Genomic DNA, 19,420 nt, shown 5'->3' on the forward strand with positions numbered 1-19,420 from the left:
AATTCTTTAAATATAAAAAAATTTACTTACAGTCTGTGAGTCAGAACAGCCGGCATTGTAGTCTACTCTACCAAGATCAGGAAACAGTCCTCCAAAAAATGCGCTGCACACATCTGAATATTTGGGCTGAAATGGTCTGGAACAGTGTTGTAAATACAACTTAACCACTGATTTCTAGTCGTGTACTCTTTTGGAAGACCAAACAAAGTATTTTCGCTTTCTCAACGAAACACACAGCTTCTTCACAACATGGCGGCGGCGGTGGCAGCAACAATAAAGTTATGCCTTCTTTCTTTGCGTGAACATTTGGGCGGCGTTATGCAAATCTTCCCAGATAGTGACGTAGGTATGTGGGGGCACACAGCTTCTTCACAACATGGCGGCGGCGGTGGCAGCAACAATAAAGTTATGCCTTCTTTCTTTGCGTGAACATTTGGGCGGCGTTATGCAAATCTTCCCACATCGTGAAGTAGACATGTGGGGACGTGTTTAAACGAGGCGTTTTAGGAGGGTGTGGACGATTCTTAACTTTGATAAAGAATATCTCTTTGGGGTTTGAGACTTTAGTCTTTGCAACTTTAGGCATCTTATCTATTCACGAACAGCTTGTAACACTCCAAAGAGAAAGGAAAACTTGAAATCGCATCATATGACCCCTTTAAAAGAAGTCTCGTGCTCTCCAAGGCTGCATCTACAAAAAAAAAAATGGTAATATTGTTCTCATTATATGTTAGTATTTATAATACTTCAAACTAATTCAAAGAATACCATGGAATTATCATGCCATCACCAAAATACATGGTACTCTTTTGTTAGTGAATAGAATAGAATAGAATAGAATAGAATAGAATAGAATAGAATATGGCTCGTGTTTGTTTGTAAGTATATCTTACACATAGAAAGTTTTTTTTTAATGTTGTGGTGATATGATATTATTAGAGCACTTTTTATGAAGTAACGTTAAGGGTAGAAAAGGACACATAAAACATAACAGCTGCACAGTCCATGTTATTGCATTTAAAGTCACCATCGAGTGTGTTCTCACTGGTCCATCAGGTTTAAATGTCTTTTAAATCTTTTTTCCAGTTCAGGGACCCATAACATTACGGTGAGCAACTGCAATTCAGACAGATTGTTTCATAAGGTCACTTCCTCTCCGCTGCACACATGCACAGTAAGCCTCCATTGTCTGTCTGTACAGACTCCTGTACAGAGAGATTCTCCTCTTTATTTCTCTCCACCGGCCTGGTTATTACCCCAGCTGTAAATATTAGATGTTCCTGGAACAGTGTCTCTCCTTGTTAAGCGTGACCTCCCATCATGCCTCAGGGTTAATAGTAAGAACATAGAGTGCTTTCATGTAAAATGCTTTGATGGAGTCTGGCAGGCAGGAGGATTGTGCGCTGGTGACCCTTTTGAAACTGTAAAGGCTGGTGTATCTAAAGTCTGTGCCCTATTGGGTGGTCGGTCTACTCAACGATCTGTCTCGTACATGTCAGATTTTCAGAAGGACTGGCTTGTGACTGGTTTGTGATGCATGCATAACTGGTCCATCAGGTTTAAATGTCTTTTACAGAGAGATTCTCCTCTTTATTTCTCTCCACCGGCCTGGTTATTACCCCAGCTGTAAATATTAGATGTTCCTGGAACAGTGTCTCTCCTTGTTAAGCGTGACCTCCCATCATGCCTCAGGGTTAATAGTAAGAACATAGAGTGCTTTCATGTAAAATGCTTTGATGGAGTCTGGCAGGCAGGAGGATTGTGCGCTGGTGACCCTTTTGAAACTGTAAAGGCTGGTGTATCTAAAGTCTGTGCCCTATTGGGTGGTCGGTCTACTCAACGATCTGTCTCGTACATGTCAGATTTTCAGAAGGACTGGCTTGTGACTGGTTTGTGATGCATGCATAACCCCAGCATCTTTCCTTAAAGCTGAATGTTTAATTTGTGTCAATAGCGGCACCAAATGAAATTGCAACAATAATGGTAACTCTGTCTCCGCCATTGACAAGATTTTCCATCACTTATTACACAACATTTCCCCACCATAGACTTAAATCAGGTTAGATTTATCTCTCACAGCCTCGTTTTGATTCCTGTCAATAATTAAATATGGTGCTACCCTGGCTAAGTTCTTTTGACATGTTATTCGTATGTACATTTCAAAATCGTGCCGTAAGCAGTAGGTCATCTGAGTACTTCTTTTGTCACATACTGTTTTTCACCTATTATATAGTAGAGAAGTATGCGATTACAGATTTCAGACTTAGGATAGAAGTAATACAGTATATATCTTTATCTCAAAAATGAGATTTGTTGCAGTAGCCTGATGTAGTCAGGTTGATTCTGTAATATATACATTAAAACCAGTTTACTTTGGTTACTATATTTTATTTTCCGGGGGGTTATCTAACAAAACCTTTTTTAAAGAGTTATAGAAATACCATACTGGAGAATATGTTCTGAGCTTTTCAATTCTAAGACTTTTTAGAAGAGCAGAAAGACCTTGGTAATCACTAGTTTTGAATTTAGGAATTCTAGCCACTCTCTTCAGAGGGTGTAAAAGTCTTTTAACCTTTTATCTGTGGCATAATGATGGCAAGAGCGTTTTAACTTTGAAATAAAGTAGGCTGGAATTGCAATCCCTGGCAAGTGTTTAACAGTGCTACAACATTTTGGGGGAGTAATTGGCCAATTTTGCAAGGTTTTTGCTACAACCCAATTATAAAAATTGTTATGTGGCTATTTTTTAAGGATTTCTGGGGAAAAAACACAACGCTTTTAAGCTGGGTGCTGTTCTTTAGTATAAAGCAGGGCTTACAGTATGGTTATATTAGAGGTATAGGTACAGTATTTGAATAAAACAGACTTTATAATGAATGTGGTGTAATAGCGCAGCAAGTGCTTACATAATGCCCTTTATTGTGTGCTATACCAAACGCATTGCCGTTTACCCAGGGCGCCATCTCAGATTCTTTGAGATATGTTCAGTCTGGCTGTGGGCCACTGGTATTGATGTATATCTGGAGCTACAGACAATCTCCCTGTTGTGCGGCCGTCCCAGCTTGCGGTGGGTCAGTGTAGAGGACATATAAGCCTCTGGGCCCTCAGGGTATTATGCTCGCATGAGAAACCCTGGACTATGTGCATAAAGAAAATGTCTTATTCTGAATTCACTCGGTGGCCTTTTATGAAATGAGAAGTTGGATATTGAGATATCTGGCTGATGTTACTGTTTTCCCCCAGCAAGCACACCATTTCATTTCATTTCATTTTGTAAATTCCTGTGGACATGCATCTACTTCCCATCAGTATGATTACGACTTCTACTGTTCTCTGTACTGGAGTCTGAAAACGTAGCACCAATATGTGCACTCTATGAAATATGTGCAAAATTGTCATTTCATTTTTGAAGGTTATGTTTATTTATTTATTTCTTTTTTATTTGCTAATGTACGTAAAACATCTCATAATGGACATTGCAAATGCACTAGCCATATCGCAATAATGCCTATTCGGCAATGGACAAAGACATTGCATCAAGAACATGTTAAGAGCTGTAGAATACTACTGCAAAAACTAGATTATTACATTTTCTGTAGAAAATGGGCATAGAGCTTCTCATGCAGTTTTGCTCACAACACACATTTATTTATTTATTTATTTATTTTTAGTGAGTAGTGCTTTCCTGTACTAAACCTAGCATCACTCTAGTGATTATGGTAGTTGCCAGGGTATTGCAATAGCATATGCTTAGGTGTTCTGATATATAATATTTATAGGTAAAAAGTTTCTTTAAAAAATTATTCTATTCATGTGAAATTACATTTTACTGATATGTATTACATAACTACCAGTTATACATCATCTCAGAAGAATAGAGCACATTTTTGTTTTGGCATCATTATTTATTGGGGTATGTAAGGGTTAGGATTTGGTGTTTGACCTCAGATATACTAACCTATGTATTTTAGAAGTACCGTAAAAGATTCCCCTCAAATAAATTGCTGTGTGTGTGTGAGATGGAGGTGCATTATGGGTAAAGACAGAGTGAACAAGGCTGTAGAGATGGGGAAAGCGGCGTAACCAGCTCTAGATTGTTAGTGACAGGCTGATACTTCAACACTTACGGCTGCAGCTTTGATTTAATCACAGACCTGTCATTTGTTATTAGTCTGGCTCTCTCCAGCGGTGCTGAGCCTGATCAACGGTCCCTTCCCTTGAGTTCCGTCCCTCCACCCTCAGCGTTACGTCTAAATCCTCCATACAAATTACCACCTCCCTCCGTGCACTGGTGAGGGGGTTGATCGGAGATGGACAGAGAGGAAGAAAGGAGTGGGAAGGAGAAAAAAAACAGTGGATTTGGGAGAGCAGAATCCGCCCGAGGCCCACTAAAGATCATTAATAGGGCCATCAGAAGCCTTGCCAGTTGGTTAGCTTCTCATAAATAAGAAATGAATTCTTCTGCACCTTCATTAATAATGACTGCTTTAGCTATTTTGTTGCAGTGTAACCTTAAAGGAAAAAGAGGGGGTGGACGCTGGGAGGCCCCTTATTCTCACTAGTAATATGATAAGACAGGCCTCCAAATTAGCAATGAGCATGTGATACCAAACCAGAGTCAATTACTCCCCGAGCCGCTAGCTTGCGAAGGTGGCTGGGGATGCTCAATGAATCGAGCCATTTTAAAATCCAGCATTTTATAGCCGGCAGGACTGCTTATTATTAATCTTATTATTATTGCATTCGTCTAAGAGTGAAGGAAAAGAAGAATGTGTGAAGGATCTCTCCATTTCCCAAATCCCCCAAACGAGAGGTTAGGGGGTTGTCAGGGTCAGCGGGTGGGTGAGATTATTTTGGTTTAATTAGGTGAAGGGCATGATTATTTTATTAAGGTTGTGGTAAGCTGTCACAACGGTAGTAGTGAATGAGCTTCATTAACCCGGAGCTAAAATCATTATTCTGAACCAGGCTCAAACCCCGAGACCTGAGAGACTAATAAAAAAATGATCTGATCTAGTTTTGTCCTGGCCCTTTCTTTAAGGGCCTATTTAACCATGTTTCACTTTGATCTCAACAGCCTTCGCTTCTGCTTCAACCCTGAAGGAACAGACAGTTCAGGATCCAAGATCTTTATTCAGACTTTCTTATTCAGCTTTGTGTCTATTTGTCTGTCTGTCTGTCTATCTATCTAATGATTTCTGAAGGATCATGTGACATACAACACTACACTATCACTACAACATATTTCACAATATTACTATATTTAATGTATTTTTTATCAAGTAAGTGCAGACTTGGTAAGCATAAGAGACATCTTTCAAAAACAAAAAAAAATCTTAATCTAAAATCTTTTAAACTTTTCAATGGAAGTGTGTGTATATACAGTATAATAATTTCTATATGAATTATATTTATGATTCTATCAATCATATAAGTATAATTAAAGGGTTAGTTCACCCAGAAATGAAAATTCTGTCATTAATTACACCTTCATTCATCTTCGGAACACAAATTAAGATATTTTTGATGGAATCTGAGAGCTGTCTGACCCTGCATAGACAGCAACGCAACTGAAATGTTCACAAGTCCAGAAACGTAGCAAGGAGATCTGTAAAATAATCCATGTGACATCAGGGGTTCAACCGTAATTTTACGAAGTTATGAGAATACTTTTTGAGTGCAAAAGAAAAAAAAAACGACTTTATTCAACAATTCATCTCCTCCGTGTCACCATGGTGCCATTTTGGAGAATATCCGCTGGATGTAAACAGCGTATGCTGTTCTGTGTCACCTGCTCATGCGGATACGCTGTTTCCATTCAGATCAAATCACAACAACATAGGAAACAGATATTTCAGTTGTATTGCTGTCTATGCAGGGTCAGAAAGCTCTCAGATATATTCCATCAAAAACATCTTAATTTGTGTTCCGAAGATGAACGAAGGTCTTACGGGTTTGAAACGACACGAGGCTGAGTAATTAATGACAGAATTTTCATTTTTGGGTTAACTATCCCTTTAAGACAATATGCAATACTTTTTATTTGATTTTATTTATATTTTTATTCATTTTATTCATATTTATTTATTTATTTGACTTTTTGTTTTGTTTTGTTTTTCCCATACCAAAGTGTAAAAGTAACAATATTAACAGCACTTGTTTTGCAAGAATCTGTTCGAGGTTAGAAGTCTTTAAACCGTGATGATTGGTGCCCAATTTAAAGCCTGTGTAAATCTGGTGCATCACGGTTTAGATTGAGAGGTTTAAAGGATGTTTTGTTAAGTTTAAGCAGTATAAAATTGCTATATCCTAGTGTCCAAGTTCATGTGTTGGTAGTATAAGTTAAACAAATATTGGTGGAGCTCTGCTTTCACTGAATGAACTGTACCAGCACATCAGTGAGCAGCAGACAGCCCTGAACTCTGACCCTCTGACGGACTCTCCCACTCCCCCCTCCCAAATACACACACACAGTCACTTTAATCAGTGTAAATAAGCTCTTTTTGCACTACAAATCATTATATCTGCACTGTTGTTTACTTCACTGGTTTGCACTCTATCTGCCATGTGCCGTGTACTGCTTTATATATTTTTTTTAATATATTTTTTTACATTTTACCTTATTTGTATATTTGTATAGTTGTATTTTATACTTAATCTGTATATCTGTATTTATGTTCTACTGTTAGTGTTATCTGTATGCACCAAGGGTCTGAGAGTAACGCAATTTCAATTCTCTGTGTGTATGTGCTGTACATGTGGAAGAATTGACAATAAAGCAGACTTGACTTGACTTGACTTGACTTTCAATGGTTTAAAGAGATTAACATTGAATGAAAAAGAGGATAGCCTTTATCTTCATGAGACCATTAATAACCCACTATCCTATACAGAGACAGGAAGCACAGTCAAATAATCATTTAACCATGCCTCGGCCTTGACCACAGAACTAACACTCCAGCGCTCCTCCACGTCATCTCTCCATGTTCTCCTTTATTCCCTGTACAAGGTGTGTTTCCACTTCCAAGAAGCAGCCATTGTGTGGATGACTTGTGGAGTCTCCCGGAGGAAGTCAAATCTCTGCTGCATACTTACATACCAGAAGAGCTTTATGATATGTAATCTCTGGATGGAGCTGAGGCAGGGAGGTTCATGTGTATTACTCATGTGCATTTCTCCTGCTCCTAACCTCTAATAGACTGCTCTCAGCAGCTGCTTCTCCTTAAGGTCCTGGAGATGATTGCTATTGTTACAAGCAGACCTTGTGTTTCACCTCTGCGCTCTGAAATACTGCAGTCGTTGCCAGACACACAAGTATACAGTTATATAATGTTTATGAATTAGTCTTAAGAGTACCAGTCTGTGCAATAAAAAAAAAAACAGAATTTACATGTATACATTTGGTGGACACTTTTAAACAAAAAGCAACATTAGGTTATGCATCTTATCAGTCCATGTGTTCGCTGGGAATTGAACCACCAGTCAATTGATAGGAACTATATAATGGGATGTAATGCAACAGGAAGTGAAGTAGGACAGGATTTAATTTTGTCTGGGATTTGATTGGACCAAGTTTTACAAGAAAATACTTTTTTAAATTGCAATCTTTGTATTTTACATTTAATTAATTGTGTAATTGTGCACTGCATCGTTACTAGCATTTCATATTGTGTAGATGTATGGAATATGCAACATCAAATATAAGAACTACTGAACATTCTTACACTTACTACATCCTTGCTTGTGGATCATGGCATGTTTTTTAGAATATTATATTGCTTCAGTCCCTGACTCTTAAACCTGGAAATGTTATGAGTTGAAAAAGACTTGTATAAACACGATAATATCCTAGCAATGGTTGTGTATAAAAATATTGCCCGGCAGCCTTGGCACTTTATTTAGTTCAATCTTTTTTTTTTCTTTTTTTTTAGCCCCAGCTGCTTTCTAATTGGTATTCCACTGTAGTAGTCATTATCTAAAACCTCTTTACTGTGCCACAATTTAAGCTCTAACTGTTGGTAAACCAAGAACAATTAGCTCTCAATTAGCTTGCATACAAAATCACAAACCTTTTGTTTCCTGGGGAATTGCTTATTAATATTCATGAGGTCCATCAACAGACCTGGTGAAAAACACGCCATTGTGCATCAACTAAGCTCTTAACTAGATTTAGCATTCCTGTTATATTCAGAGCTACTTAATCTGGTAGCATCGTGTTTTTTTTCCCCCTTCGTTTTTTTTGTTTTTCTCCTCCAATCTCCAATTATGAATGATCACCCCCTTGCTTGCTGTCATCTGCTTGTTAAGACCAATATTGAAATCCTCATGTGGATTTATGAGGCGAGATCTGCAATGGAAATCAGGCACATCTGTTTGGAGATGCCGGTCTGGAAAAGAGCGATTGCTTCTCCCAGAGGATCCGCGGCGGCATCACTCCTCAAAAACACCAGCTCGTCGGTGACAAGTAAACCCAAATCATCACTGATGCTATTTATTTTCAAATGTTCCCCGCTTGACAGGCGACATCTTGTTCTGCGCCCGTCCCACGGGGCCCTGCGTCTGTGTCTGACGTGTCTGGCTGACACCAAAGCAGCAGGAAGTCGCAAGAGACATGTTTGGGAATTTGTCACAATCCCAAACACACATGCGCACCGAGGTTGTTTACACACCTACGGATCTGTCGAGATGACTGTTGCAGTTGTCAACGTTCGTGGCAGTGCGGTTGAGGAGTCCCGTCGAAACGAGACCGTGATTGGATTGAAAAGATGTAACAGTATAAATCTCGACAGTGAAATAACGAGGAGCTGGCGGGCGGGTGGGAGATGCAAATGTAGGCCACCTTTTGCATTTATTTGGCTTTTTGCGTACTTTAAATGGTCAAGTAGGCCCAATGATCCATCTCTTCTGATTTCACTAATAATTTAAGAGAGCCCATTAACATAACGCAAAATTACGGTTAGGTCCATATATATTTGGACACTGACACAATTTTCATAATTTTGGCTCTGTATGGCACCAGAATAGAATTAAAATGAAACAATCAAGATGAAATTGAAGTGCAGACTTTAAGATTTAATTCAAGGGGTTGAACAAAAATCCCCCCCACCCCATTTAAAGCCTATATTCATTATATAACTGTAACTTGAATATGTTTTGGTCAACAGCTAAAATAATAAAAATTGTGCCTGTGTCCAAATATATATGGACCTAACTGTATATTAAAGCCAGGTTACGTACCGTTCCAGTCAAAAGTCTGGACGCAACACGGTGCCAAAACAAACTATAATGCAGGGCGACAAAGTCGCTGTCGCCACATTTTGATCTATTGCGGTACACACTGACTTCCCTGACTTTCACATCGTGGCAACAACTGGGTCGCTGCTAGAGAAAGTGTGTGTGTGTGTTCATGTGTCTAAGAACCAGGATGAGCGAGTGAGCGTAGCGGCAGGTAAACGAGGCGTGAGCACAGGGTCCTGCTCCCTGAATGCAGCGCTCGTCAGACAGTCCATTTGTCAAAGCGCCCCAGCGGAGCTTTCCAAAAGACCGCGTCACTTCCAAACCCTGCAGGGAAACCCCACGTCTACATCCAGGCCAGAATCGTAGTATCTGAATTCTAAGAAGCATAAAGACTAACATGGACCTCGTGGAAGGTAGAATTATGCTCAATGTTGGGTTGCAGCTGCTGGCATGATGTAACATTTTTAGTTTATAGCAAAAACTAGATCAAGTTTATCGCCGCATCTATAAAGCTGTCATTTGTTTCGTTTGTTAGGCCTAGAATAGGGAAATAAAACAAAGTATATCTTGACTGTGGTTTTGTTAGCTTGGAAAGAACACACTGTACTCTCTATTTGTTTTTATATTAGGTTGCGCCTCACGTGGTACAATAAAAGATTATTTGGTTTGTATCTTTTTTTTTCAATGCTAAAATATATTTTAGGGCTGTATTTAATGTGCAGATGAGATTGACTTATAGATTGACTTTCTTAAAGGGGTCATCGGATGCCCATTTTCCACAAGTTGATATGATTCTTTAGGGTCTTAATGAAAAGTCTGTAACATACTTTGGTTAAAATTTCTCAACGGTAGTGTAAAACAACACCCTTTTTACCTTGACAAAAACAGCTCTGTTCACAGCAAGCCATTTTAGTGCATGTCTCTTTAAATGCTAATGATCTCTGCTCACCTGCCCCTCTCTTCCGTGGGGTGACGAGCCGTTCTCATTAAACTTTCCTTTAGTCACATTTAGCCGAAGAACTTGCTAACTAGGATGTTATTAGGAAAAGCAATTTGCAAAGATTCATAAAAACAACCTTATACTCACTCCTTTTGTAGGTGAAGTTGGATCATGAATGATTCGCGTGAACATAGACTCATTTAGGCAGATCGGGGGACGCATTCCCTTCAAAAACAAAGGTAATCCTCGGTGTCTTCAGCAGCTCAGATGTCTGGAGTAAATGACGACTGCTATGTTCATTATTACATCCAACAACAGAACACCTCAATCTCTTAGGAAACATTCTGCTCCAGCGTCAAAACAATGGTGGACTGAGAGGGGCATGGGTCTGTGTGACGTCACACAGCCAAGAAGCTGAGAACGGCTTTATTTGAGAAAGTAGATATTATTTATAGCGATTAAAAAAAACCACTGGGTGGATTTTTATCATTATAGGGTGGATGTGTACAAACACTGCCAACACACATGTATGTTCAAACATGTAAAAGTGAATTTTGTATCTGATGACCCCTTTAAGAGAGTGTCTCCAGTAGGTGGCATCACTCTTGTAAGCTGTTATTTTTACGGACAATAGGAGAAGAAAATGCCAGAGTGCTGCAAGAATGAGTTCTAAAACCCAGAAACAAGTTAGCAATTTTGCTAACTTGAGACAAAATATCTATATAATAGAAAAAATACTGTCTATTTGTCAAATAATTCAGAAAAATGTATCTCTTCATGCTTCATTCCATGCTGGGAACCTTCATAGTGCATATGCACTGTAGAAACAGAGTATGATGCTGTTTGTTTACAATAAATTTCTGAGAGTTCAGTTAGATACAAGAGAAGTCCCACTATGAAATTACTGTAAAAGTAATTATTAACCAGGAATATACTGTAATTCTGTACATACTCTATAATGTTTAAACGTGTGCAATAATCCCTTAGGTTTATGTCTAGGGAACCAGGGTAGTGCTAACTTCTGGGTTGGCCTTCAAAAATATGTCATCACTGCAGCACTCCTTGAAAACAACAGCAAATGGAGGTGGGAAAATGTGCGAGAAGGTCTGAAGATAAAGAGGACCTCTATATTTCAGTTTGAAAAGCCAACTGCCGGTTCAGTAATTGGGGATGGGACTACATGTTCTCTTAACAGTGGCGGACAGGAAATGTTTGGGAAACTCATTTGGAAAAAGTAATTATTTTTCCAATTGCGTTTGGTGTCACTAGTGGAAAGGAAATTCTACTAAGAAGCCAGAGGTTGAGCACACTATTGTTATACAGTAGTTAGATTCTTGACCTTTTTTAATAGACCCTTGACTTTTGATTTTCCGTTAATAGCAGGCACAGGTACCGAACGCTTCTGGGGTGACGATTCTTTTTTAAAATATGTATTTGATGCATCACACTCTTCGCTGTGTGTTTGGCATTTTCTAGAACCAAAGCGAGTATTCCTCTCCTCTTCCTCTGAGGTGTCCAGCCAGAGCTCTCAGTAGAGACTCATTTATAAAGGCACTCCGCTGGCCCAGTCATGCACTGGTGCTTTGGACATCACTTCACTCCACTAATGGTCTTACTGGGAGAGGTTCTGCATCCTGGCCATCCATCAATGTGTCGGGATAGGGTATGTAGAGATACTTGAGTGTTTTATTTTGTATTTTCGAGTGTGAGAGAGAGAGTGCTATCCATCCATCCATCCATAGGAGTAAGCATAGAAGATTTCCACCTGTTTCAACCTATAGTTTTGCATTGTGTAACTTTTAGGTGATATGAACTTTACAATTGACTGACATTTTGTTGTCCCTGCACACTAAACTGGGATGGAAGAAAATATTTTTAGCATCTAAAACTGACACACTGCAGCTTTAGGAGACAGCACACTCAGGGTCTTGGGCTACTTGATTCACTCAAAAACTACTGTTTTGTTTAGACTCAACCTTCTCCTGTCCTCTTCTCTATTGATTTTCCTCTGTGAACTTGTACAGTCTCTCTCTCTTTCTCTGTCTTTCTCAGCCTATCTCGCTCTATGATGCACTACTCGTCCTTGGGAGTCACGTGTGTGTGTTTGGGCCGAGTTATAGTATAAATCAGATGAAAGGTAGAGTCTGGGCCTGCAGGGTTGTGGCTTCCTCTGGAGAGTACTGCAGCTCCAACTGAATAAATGGGAAGTGAAATGGCATATGGAGCCATAAAGTGCTCAGACTGAGCACTAGGCCACTGCGCTCTCCAAGCGAATGAGATTAGATTTACTCATGCAGCCTTCGGATTTAGAAAGCTTACACTTTGCCCAACCTTTGTGGCTGTGTATGTTATTGGGAGTTTCATGGTTTTAGAGATAGTGTGTGTGAAATTTGAAACAGTTATGTAAGGAATTATTCACCCAGAAATACCGTTCAAAGCTTTTTGGCATCAGTAAGCGTTATATTTTGTAGTTTTTGAAAGAAATTAATACTTTTATATATATTCAGCAGGATGCATAAAATTGATCAAAAGTTACAGTAAAATTCTATTCATCAAAGAATCCTGATAGACGTATCGAGGTTTCCACAGAAATATTAAGCAGCACAACTGTTTTCGACAGTCATAATAATAAGAAATGTTTCTTGAGCACCAAATCAGCATATTTATCTATAGATTGGATCATGTGACACTGAAGACTGGATTAATGGCTGCTGAAAATTCAGCTTTGCCATCACGGGAATAAATTACTTTTTTAAATAAATTAAAATAGAAAACATTTATTTTAAATTGTAATAATATTTCAAAATATTACTCTTTTTGCTGTATTTTTGTGCAAGTAAATGCAGTCTTAGCCTTCAAATAAACTACCATAAAGTACAATAAAAATAAATATTTTTATTACGATAAAAATATATGACTACTTGTGACACACAATAAGCAACAATGCCTTGTATGAACAATTTGTATATATTTGGTTTATTATACAATATGAGACAATATTTCAACAGTATATTTCAAATAGAAATAGACTATAATCTAAATTTTAACCATCTGTTTTGAGAGAAAGAGCGGAAAGATGAGAAATGAGACCACCAGGGGACCCAGACTTGAAGCTGTTTAAAAGGCAATTACATGACTCCTTTCTGCTTCCTGTTTAGTGGGATGTTGCAGACTTCCAGACAGAGAAAGAGGGAGCGGGTGGGGTAATAAGGGCAAAATGGACACCATAACATTTTTAGACATTCCCTCAAGGAGAGGAGGGCCTCTCTTATTAGGTACAGCACAAGATTTATTCCTTTATTCCTACCGTGGCTTAAAAATAGCCTTAGTCATTTCCATATGTGACCCCAGGGGGAAAAGGTTGACAGGGCCTTTCCAGGCCTATTAGCTTCCCTGCCCAGTTTAAGAGGCCATAGTCAAGGGCTGCCAGGATGGGGTCTGCACCCTCTTGAGCTCAATTGGTTAGAATCACAGATGGGGAGCTCCTCCGAGCCCCGCAGTGACAGAGACGCTCACTCGATATGGAAAGCTATGGAACAGAGGGTGTGCTGTTTCTATGTTCCTCAAGGAGGAAATTACTTAGCCTTCAATTAAAGGTTTAAGATATTAAATAAAACTCAGCACTGGTGCTTTTTAAAACAGCATGGTTAATGCTTGTTTGTCTTTATGATCAGGCTGCAAGGGAATAGATATTTCCTTTCCTGTTTCCTATTAGCCAGGATTTGGTTGCTTGTGGTGCATTTTCTGCTGCTTCTGCCATTTTTTTGTGCATTCTGATAGCTTCAAGATTTATTACTGTGTAAACACTAAGAGAAACCCTAAGATAGGTTTGCTGCAAAGCTTTCTTACTTGGCTCTATTAGCTTAGTTTAAGTAAATCTTGTATGCTCACCAAAGGCCACAATAGCTACACTTTACGTAGCTACTGTAATGGATATATAAAAACAAATTACTCAAAGAACTGTGCACAGACATGTCATGTCCATTCAAACTTTAAAATTGGATTTTAAATGCAGCATTCAAAAAAAACAAATACAATGTCATTGTTGGCTAAAAAAGGTGTTTGTCTACGGCAGAAATCACCTGCTCATATTTGGTCTGTCCAATCGGGTTGCACCTTCTGCAAATCATTTTACTTAAAACTATGACTTTTCCCTCTCCTGTAAATGCTGTCAAGGTCAGTCGTAACTCTGCTTAGTTGTGTCTTACATTTGTATATGGAACTGATTGTTAGTTTTGTTTTTGCGCTTTGGTCATGGTGCATGGTGCCCCTGAGAGCCAGATCTCATGACCATCTAGGAACATCATGACATTTCCAAGGTGAACATTAGGTATCTAAGGAATTTTCAACTGTGAAAACAGTCAGACGATTCCTGGAGGGCATTAGTTCTTTTTCCTCACAATCTGTATGGGGAAACAGCACATGTCCATTTTCTTTGGCACCTTCAGTGCAAATGTTTGAACACATAAGCCATCATACATGATTGGAAAAAAAGCTCTTTGCAAGGTCACACTTCTTTTGATTTTATCAGTGCTGTGGTTTCAAATATGATGGATAAAGTTTTCAATCCCCTCGAGCACAGTCAGATGTCGGCTGCTGTTTTTTTATTTCTCTTCCTTTTTCCAGTGCGTATCAGACAGACTTAATGCCTCCCAGCATGGCTGCACTTAGTTAGTGGATTTTAGTGTGTTATTGAGTTTAAATAACCTGTAAAGTGCATTTGCCGGACAGCTCGGCATTATGGGACTCTCCCCAGGCTGCTGACAATGAGTGAATGAGGTCATACAGAGTGGCAAGAAATAAAAAACAATTACGTTTTGTCCCAATATTTCATTCTGTGGAAAAATGTATTAGATTTTTTAGTTGGTATGAATGGTATGAGGTATAGTTGTGTGATATTCCATGTATGCTGTGCAAAATTTAAAATCTATCTGTTTGTCTATCTGTCTGTCTGTATATCTGTCTGTCTATCCATCCATCCATCCTGTCTACAGGCATCAATTCATCTCTCTGTCTGATTGCCTGTCTGGTATTTTTCTTCTGAATTTCTTTGAATAAGAGGAAGTAGAATTAAAATGAATTTTTCTGTGCTTCCGTGTTTTAAATTTCCGAATTGGTTTGTAATTTTAAAAGCATTCTCAGTTCAATACTGAAAGCCACACAACCATTTCGTGCAGAAATTAGCTATAGGTTTGGTGTGTACGTCTACATAGGTATGTGTTTGTGGGCAGATGTCTTTTAGTGTGTATGTTTTTCTCTTTGCTATTATATTCAGTATGTGTGCATGTGTAGTCTCTGCGTATATTAATAAAACACTAGTGGCAGGCATGCTTGTCTGTGTATTCTGAGCTCTGGGTAATACATTATGGAACAAAGAAACAAAGGACCAATATGAACTCAGTGTAGACTGTTTCAACCCTTGTCTCCAGGGCTCTGTAACACTAATTAGAGAAAAGGCCCTCTTGCCCTCTGTCCTCTTTATATTCCCGTATCCTTGCTCATCCCCCCATCCCTATGGATTTGAGGAGGAGGTTGGCAAGGGCACCTCCCCCTTTCAGATGAGTGTCTAGGGTCTTTAAGGGTTGGTCCCACAAGAAAAAAGAGGGGTAAAAGTCATGTCAGGCTTGTGTCCAGATGGAGGAGGAAGAAAAACATGGCCGTGGGAGTGATTGAGAGAGGCTTTTCTGGCAATGCTAACGTGCAAAAAGAGGCTAATCCATATTAGCTGCACAAAAGCATAGCAGATTAGCGTGTGTGTTCATTAAAATGCATTAAAAAACCTTTTGATATGACCTAACAGACCAGAGAATGAGAGGTTCAGGGGAAAACAGAATTCCACGCCTTTGTACAATCTTCTGTTTTCAAGATTAGCACCAGTGGTATTCCCTTCAATTCTTAGGAGATGCATCTATGTTGTCTATGCTTTGTTTTTAATTGTTGTTCTGTGAGGAGAGAGGGATTGTAGAGACTAACGGGGCTATGCTAACCAGCATCAGATGGTTTTAAAGTTGCAACATGTATCGCTGTTGTTGTATTATGCACAATTTGCAGTGCACTTTTTATAAAATTGGATATATTTTTAAAGGGGTCATATGATGTTGCTAAAAAGAACATTATTTTGTGTATTTGGTGTAATGAAATGTGTTTATGTGGTTTAAGGTTCAAAAAACACATTATTTTCCACATACTGTACATTATTGTTGCTCCTCTATGCCCCGCCTTTCTGAAACGTGTTGATTTTTACAAAGCTCATCGTTCTGAAAAGCGAGGTGTGCTCTGATTGGCCAGCTATCTAGTGCGTTGTGATTGGCCGAATACCTCAAGTGTGTGACGGAAATGTTACGCCCCTTACCATATTGTGATGCCGTGTCCCGGCCGGAGCGACGAGACAAAAACATTAAAACCCATTATAAACGAGGCATTTGTTGCATCCAGTGGGTACATAAGAGAAAGGAAAAATTGAAATCGCATCATATGAGCCCTTTAAATAGAAAAAAAATTCCGTGATGTTAACATGCAATGTCTTTGTATTCTTTTTTAAACCTCAAATAGTCCTTGTACATTCTTACAAAAAACCCAGCCTAGGCTCATTGGAAAAAAAGGTACCTTTAGCTACATTTTCACTCAGACTCCAAAAACACACCAGTTATCAGCCGAAAAGACAGTAAAACACCAACAACTTTTATTCCCTTCAATTAATGCACACAAATTATAATTACAGGGGTGCATTATCAATTATTAAAAAGACTTAATTTTTACTTGGTTACTTGCACATTACTATGTTATGAACTCCAAACACTTTCACCATAGTGCATGATTTGTAAAGTGATACATTTTAATATATGCATCACATAACCAGCTCCATATGTACATTTTATTTCTGACATAGTAAACTTGGTAGCTCACCTGGTACAACATCGCACTTGCGATGTGAAGCGCTTGGGTAAACACGAGTCACGATGAAACTTCTCAAAAACTTGTAGAAACAAGCTAAAATGGCATGATTGCTTCAGCAAGTTTGTTTTTATCTCATGTTTGCTTTTGTTAATACTATTGGTTAGGTTTAGGGTAGGGTTTAGTGTGGCTACTGTATGTTATTTCTAAATGTTATTGAGCGCTTTTAGTGCTGCAAAACGTTCAAGAAGCAATGTGATTTTGCTGAGATGTTACCACAGGCATGTCTTTCCAATGAGAAAAATCCAAGTAGAGAAAAATGACATATTGTAATAAAATAGGGCTACACTACCACTTCTGGCACTGTGATCATAATATGAAAGAGTGGAAAGCAGGAAAATTGACTGTTCTGTGCCCATTTGATATCCTCTTTTATTCCTTCTAGGATAGCTTTGATTCTTGTTAAGCCAACATCTTGATTCTTGTTAAGCCTACATTAACTGTTCATAGGCTTCAGCGCCCCAATCAAAGACTCTTTCCCTTGTCTAATGGGCCTTGAGAAAAGAGTAGACATGCATTTCGAGATGTTAAGTCTTTGAAAGCATCAAGGTAAAGTAGTCATAGATATAAACATGGACCCCTTTGACAGCAGCAAGCAAGCATTCTTTAGCAGCAGAGTAGAAGATTGTTTAGCTTGCATGACTAGCATCTGCTAATGGGATTTTCTTAGGTGTGCGATATTGACTGCGCTCTGATTTGACAAATAGTATTGCAATATTTCGAGGTTTGGCTATCACTTAACTAATGCATCATCTTTGCAGTGAGCAATAAGCGTTTTGCTGATGAGGCATCATCTGTGAAATACATATCTGGCCAATGGCATATGCTCTAGTCAGAAGTGGCCTAGAAAGCATTGTTACTGCAAGCCTCCATCAGTATTTGTCATGTTTATAACTGCCTCCCTTTTTTGATTTTTGATTTTTTTTTCATGTACCACCATCTTGATGAGAGGCATCCGCCCCGCGCTTCATTCCCGTAATGGCCTCGGTTGACTGTATATCATACGCTGGGTGATTTAATCTGCCACTTTGCTTTTAATGCACAGAAAGTGACTCAAATTTCATGGCTGCTGGAGTCAGCCGCTGCTTTATTGTTATTAGCGTCATGCTATTGCCACTACCTCTGAATGCAATAAGCATAAATCAGCTATTCTTCCAGGCAAACGTCAAAGGGAATGTGAGGGACAAAGCTGTGCATGGTTTGTATGAAAAATTGAAGCCTGAATAGGGGATTCACATCGCTGGCATGACTGCTGCTCACCACTGATTGAATTGGGGAAGGTTAATGCAACCAGCCTGCAAAGTTGCACCTACTACAAGATGCTAAGAGTGAACAGCTTGTTACACAAGTTTTCATTTTTCCTCATGACTTCTAATTCTTTCCAGTCAACACAGAATTCACGGTTCACCTGAATTTGATTAGCTGACCCTGCGGTTTGTTTATGTTACGTTTCCGAGGTCGACTGGTGTTCCGAGTCAGCTCCCAGTTCGTCCATGGTTCATAGAGCAGGGCCGTGTAAACAGCTGGCTTGTATTCGGTAATTTGATTTGAAATCTACTGTCGTGAATTTAATTTGATGATAGTAATGTGATATTCTAACTCAATTCATTTCATTTGCTTGCTGTTGATTTGTTATTCACTGGAGGATTTTTTTCTTCCTCAACTTCACTTTTCCTTTCCATCGCCCTTGTAAATCTTGATTTCCTGTTTTAACTTGTTAAAATTCAAAGTGTCTGTTTAATTTCAGCAAAGTTGTATGTTTAACAAACAACCTGAGTGGTCAACATTATTATCCTTTTTTGAGCACTGTTATCCCTACAGCGCATCACAGGTTACAGAAACAACTACATAATAGTGATTAATATTAGGGCTGGGTAAAATGTTAGATTTATATATTTTGCTTCTCTGATTGCGATTAGATCATTTTAAGCCGCTAAACTCAGGGAAAGTTTTCAGTCCAATGCTCCAGTAAGCGAATGCATTCAAACAATCCGTTTGCGCTAATATAATGGAAACCAGGCTGATTACATCAGAGATTGCAGAGAGAACAGAGACTCGCGTTGCGTTTTGAGTGAATTATTCATTCCAGTGTTTCGCTTTTACACACGAGCTCTGTCATATTCTGTGATTGTCTCTGAACTCTCGCGCTGTGTGAAGTACAGACTGAACGGATTGTCAACACATCCCACCGCTGTGTATGGCCAGATGAGACGCAACTCGACTGGATAACCAGTCTCACTAGTAAAGTTTTGATGGATGAAGACTGCAATCAAGGTAAAGACGATTGCG

General features: G+C 38.9%; 1 protein-coding gene across 9 annotated transcripts in view; it reads left to right on the top strand.

The window, feature by feature from the left end:
- Window positions 1–19,420, top strand: part of LOC107656817 (autism susceptibility gene 2 protein-like) — a 314,131-nt gene that overhangs the window by 222,367 nt on the left and 72,344 nt on the right. The window lies entirely within an intron of this gene.

This window comes from Sinocyclocheilus anshuiensis, unplaced genomic scaffold (assembly GCF_001515605.1).
Source record: "Sinocyclocheilus anshuiensis isolate Anshui unplaced genomic scaffold, SAMN03320099.WGS_v1.1 scaffold1136, whole genome shotgun sequence".
NCBI lineage: Eukaryota > Metazoa > Chordata > Actinopteri > Cypriniformes > Cyprinidae > Sinocyclocheilus > Sinocyclocheilus anshuiensis.